The following is a 5662-nucleotide window of genomic DNA, read 5'->3' as shown; positions in this document are numbered from 1 at the left end:
ACCTCATAGATATAAAGAAAAATTTTCAGGCTTTTGCCATAGTCAAGGGCACATGTTTAGTCAAATGCGCAAAGTAACTATGAGTGCAAGGTTCCCGTAGTCTTAGGCTGTTTTGCCAGATAACGTACAGGATGCCCAGTTAAATTTGAATTTCAGATAAGCAATAAATACTTTCTTAGGCTAAGCATGCCCAAGCATCGTATGTGTTTTTATTTGCCATATCTGGCAATGCTACCACCAAGGCAGAAGAACCCTGAGCTGCACTGGGAGGGTATTGCTGTGCCAAGCATGCGTGTCCGCCTGTAGTTCTACCACCGCCTGTAATTCAGCTACTCTAAGAGACATTGCCCTCCCTGAACCTCAAGTTCCTCATTTGCAAAAGTTAGAAGAGTTGAACTAGTTGAGTTCTGAGGACGCTTTCTTCTCTAAATCTCCAGGTTCTGTGGTTTATAACAGACTGAGAATATCTGTGAAGAAAACAGATATGAAGTCATTGTTTATAAAATGCCCTGTGAGGTGGAGAAACACATTATGAATCATTCACTTACCATTCTCTCCAAGAAGAAGAGAAAAAACAACAAAATGAGCAAATGAGACAGAGGATGAGGGCAGGACACAGCTGTCTTCTAGACAGTTTCAACCAGATAAGAGACTGATCCCCTGAGGGGTGCTCATCTCACAAAGGCTCCTGTTGGCAAAGAGATGGCAGTTCTCCTTGGAGGTTACCATTGGTTCCACCACAGGGCTCCAGTATTAAGAACTGGCCTCCTTCGTGGGGAAAACATGATTTTAATGCATTTATAAGGAGCTCACATATACAAAGATATAAGAGAAATGCTTTTGAAGATATATTTGCATTTATGTAGTAGATAGAGAGCTGAAGGTAACTGTTTTAGCTCAAATTTTATAAGTTTTTTTCCTTCAGAAAATTTTTTAAAAAATTGTGGGGTGGTAGACTGTAGCAGGGTACAGGTCTGCCACTGCCGTTTGTCTAAGCTGGGGAGACCGACTCACGGCCCTCACGCTGCTTCCCCGGGAGTCCTGTGTGAAAGATCGCCCCAGTGTCGTCATCGCTCCACTGTTAGTAATTGCCCTGCATTTCCCCACTCTGGCTTGAGATCAATCAGAAATGCAATTAATTACGTGGAATATATATGTGAACAGAATGCCAGCAATCCTTCCTTTTCTGGGCATTCAAAATACAATTCTTCAGTTTCTGTGCACTGTCAGCACCATTTCTTTTCAAAAGATAAAAATACAAAGCAACTTCATATGTGGCAAGGAAATCTGGGGAAATCTTTTCATAACAAGACCATGCACACAGAGATATGGGGCTAATTTGGGAGCCTCACTATGTGGCACAGAAGAGACCCTGTGAATTTTTTATTTCATTAGGGAAGTACCTCCCAACCAAACATGATGTTCCCTGAGTTAAATGGAGTCTTCGTCCAGAGATTATATTTTTTAATGAAAGGTAGCTCAGTTGAATTATGAATGAGAGTTTCTGCAACAAAAGGCCCCAGAGCTGCCTAATCATAATGGAATAAAAGTTAAATTCAGGAGGCAGGCAGGGTTCATTTCTTTTGACCACTGGGCAGTGAAGAGTTAAACCACATACTCTGCATTAAGCTTGTACTATTAGAGGATTACAATTTCATCTAATCTTATAAATTGCCCTGCGTATCTTCTGTAAGCCTCCAATTTTGTTCATATTTCCTGGGCCATACACACAGGACAGCTAACAATTCAGGAGATATAATTCTAAAACAGAGTTTCTCAGTCTTAGTACTATTAATATTTGAGGTCAAATGATTCTTGGCTAAAGGGGACTGCCCTGTGTATTGTAGGGTGCCAAGCAGCATCCCTGGCCTTTACCCACCAGGTGACCATAGTACACACACCCCCGGTTGTGAAAACCAAAAATATCTTCATACACTGCTAAATGTGTCCCCAGAAAATGGAAGGCAAAGTCAGCCCCAGTTGAGAACCGCTGATCTAAAGTAATGATCCTGTAGGATGAATTTCATCCATAGAAGGAGGGATTTAAGACTCTCAGAGAAGGATTTAGACTCGGATAAAATAAAGCTGCAAAACAAATATACGGAAGGTGTCCATGTTTCTTTTCTCTGCACTGTGCCTTTGTCATAGCGATAAAGACAACTCCATATAACTTGTACAATTTACTCAGGCACCATAAATATTTAAAGCAAAAATGTGTTAAGAGATTATAAGTGTAATTTTTCTGTTCCTAGCCAGATGTTTTATTTAAATATTGTCTTCTTGACTGTTCACCCTCAATTTGACCTATTACTCTCAATACAATAATTGCTTTGATTGGCCTGTATATTTCTCCAAGATCTAGCCCCTACCTACTGCTCCTAAGCATGAGACTGTGAGCTTGTTGAGAAGAGATCCAGTGTGTTTCTTCTTTTACATTCAATACTTCACACTCTCCAGCGTAGCAATATTCACTATTTGCTAAAATAACAAAATAAATTAATCCTAAATTTCCCTGAAGAACTCTTAGATGGCATTGCTACTTTCTCCCAGGGTGCAGGTCATCTCTGCTTCTTTCAAGCATTTCCTCCTTGTAGTCAGTGTTTGGAACTGAGTTGATTCAAAGGGTAAGGTGTTCTCCATTTGTTTCCCTGAAAACCTAATACTCTACTTACTCATTAGAAAATAAAAGTGGGCTTCTTGAATATTTGCTGCCCTAATCAATTTCAGGTTTTCCATAGAAGGATCTGTTGTATAATGAGTCAGAGATAAAGAATGAAAGGAGAAGCTCTAAGAACTCAGGTGCTTTAAAACTTCTCTGGAAATAGGTGGTTTGCATATGGTGGTGGGACAAAGAAAGCAGAGTGATATAAAAACAAAATAATGAGATGTTTAACTTACAAAGAGCACATCAATCAAATAAATGTAAATTTCCTGTGGAATTAACAGGAAAATAATTGTGAAAAACTAAGACACTTTACTAATTTGTTAGGATGGAATTCTACATTTTTCTTGTCAAAAAGTGTTCCCCTCTTAATTTCAAATTTTGAGAACTATACAGAGACCTGTGAGAGCCCAGTAAGGCCAGTTTTCTCCTTTACCCATAGAGGAAACAGATCATACAAAGATTCTAGTTTTCAGAGTATATTAACATTCGTTTTCCTCTTTCCATGCCACATTAACAATATTTTGGTATAAGAGAGAATGGACTATGTAGTCTTCCTATAAATTCTCTGTAACTGTTATGAGCCAAGAAAATAATCTAAATAAAGTCCAGTGGCAAAGGAAGCATGAATCGTGAAGCACGGGAATGCCAAATGAAGCCATGTTTCATCAGTTCCCAAAATTAATCCTGAATTTCATCAACTCATGCAGACTGTGTCCAAAGAAATGTACTGGGAGTCACAGACACCAGAATAAGGAACTGAAATAGAATGCCAAAGTTGTGTTTTCTTTGTTAAACATGTGTGCTTTGCACCGGTAGACAACAAAATGAAGGCCAACCTCTAGCTAAAACCAGGTTTGGCCTAGGAACGACTAGAGAATACTATAATACAAACAATAACCTTTAATGTAGAGGTCAGTGAACTTTTTCTGTGAAGGGCTAGTAAATAATTTAGGCTTTGCTGGTTTGTGGTGTCTGTTCTGACTATTCAATTCTGCTCTTGTAATGGGAAAGCAGCCATAGATAACACTTTAATAAATGAGTGTGGCTATGTTCTAATAAAACTTTATTTACAAAAACAAGCTGAGGGCCAGATTTGAGGTGAGGGCCACAGTTTCTTGCCCGCTGCTTTAATGTACCAGGTGATCAACACTGCAAACACTGGTAAGGAACAGTATGTAGTTTGCTATTCTCTTCCTAATTTCTCAGTAGATACATGATTGTATTTAATGCCTCACAGTCATTAATTTAAAACAGAACCTTCAGTGACTCTGAACTGGCAATTAGTTAAAACAAAGTAAACTTGTAAAGCACCTGTCAGTTAGCTATCTGATCTGCATCAATCCACACGTTAAGTCAGTGAGAGAGCAGAAATGTAATTTTCCAGAGCACATAACTCTACTGCTCTGCATGCTTCTAATGAGAAAAAGTTAATTATTTTATTATCTTAACATAAACCTCCACAAATTAAATATTTCCAGGGTTATAAACTGTTTACCTCTAAGCTTCATTAAAAGCATAAAACCAGCCATTTCACTTTTGCAAACAACAGTCGTGGTCTCCTCAGGGCTCAAATAAAGCCTTAACATTTTGCAGAGCCTCATTATTCTTACATAAAGAATAAGGCCCTACCCATGTTGTACTCTGCATTGAGAAGAAAGGTCAATATCAGGACATTCTGTTGCTAGAAGGGTCCAGAAATGGTGACAGAAACTGGACTAGTCTTTATGGTTATCCCTTTAAATCCACCCATAACCTCATTACTGTTAGCTAATTTTTACTTGTACCTATTACACATTTACATCGTGCACATATATTTATACCCACACATATATATTCTTCTCACAAAAGATTACTGTAGCTATTTTGATTATAACTTTTTCTTTGTTTTTCTTTCTTCCAAGTTAAATAATCCAACTATTTTTACTCTTCTTTCCCAATTCTGTGTTTTAAGATCTGCCAAAATTTGGCCTGACAACACCATTTGGGTAAGATGTTGTTCTATCTTTATTAATCTCATGGGATTAAATTTCAGGGCACATAGGCAGAGAAATGAACCACATAATGAAATTTGGCTCTTACATTTTCTGATCTATTATAAACCCATAAAGCCCAGTAATATCCTATTTTTTTCTTTTTCCTTTTCTTCTGTGGTCAAGAAGAGCCACACTTCTTTTGACAGGCACATCTAAGTCATAAGTTACTGTTCTGTAACCATCAGAGTTCGCTTCTTTCTACCGGGGGAGATATCAATTTCTAATTTTAATTCTCTGTTTCTGATAACATGCAATCATATTCAAACGTTTTCATTTCACCAAACTTTAAAACACCATTCATTTGTTCTCTCTTTCTTTATTCTCCCTCTCACGCTTTTCTTTTTCGAACTGCCCTTTATTTTTCACAGTATTCAGTGTCAAGCCATGACCAAATACTACTGATGCTCCCCATTCTTGTTTGAGGTTTGAAGCCTTCAATTACGTAAAATACATAAGTTACCTCGGAATGTTGGTGGCAGAGGACAGAACAGCAATTGCTACCTGCAACAGAGGCCCTGCTGTAACAGTGGGGCTACCGTTCAAAGACGGGATGTGTCTCACCCACTTGATTGCTCTCCTCAGAGAAGAACTGTGGGCCAGGGGGAATCTAGTACAAATTTCCTTGCCTTATTTTAAAGAGAGGCTCATGGTAATGCCAGAGGGCCCCAAAGACTCCCATATAAATTTACATTGAGATTATCCACGTCTTGTCCAAATCTTCAGGTTTATTATGTATCCTCATACGAGGGCCTCACTAATTGCTTGCAGAAGGAAGGAAGGAAAGAGGAAAGAGAGGAATTATTTATGATTCATATGATGACAGTTCCCGTGGAACAGGACGTGTCCTGCAGGACATACGGGACCAGTTGTATGTTTTCTTATGAGTTGCTTTAAAGTTTAAAATGCATGAGTAGCCATCTGGAGTGGCTTTTAGATTAAATTAGAAAGGAAGGACATGATGGTT

The sequence above is a fragment of the Propithecus coquereli genome, unplaced genomic scaffold, assembly GCF_000956105.1.
Source record: "Propithecus coquereli isolate 6110/MARCELLA unplaced genomic scaffold, Pcoq_1.0 Scaffold107, whole genome shotgun sequence".
NCBI classification, from domain to species: Eukaryota; Metazoa; Chordata; class Mammalia; order Primates; family Indriidae; genus Propithecus; species Propithecus coquereli.
The sequence above is the reverse complement of the archived record's forward strand: the minus strand, read 5'-3'. Positions refer to the sequence as shown.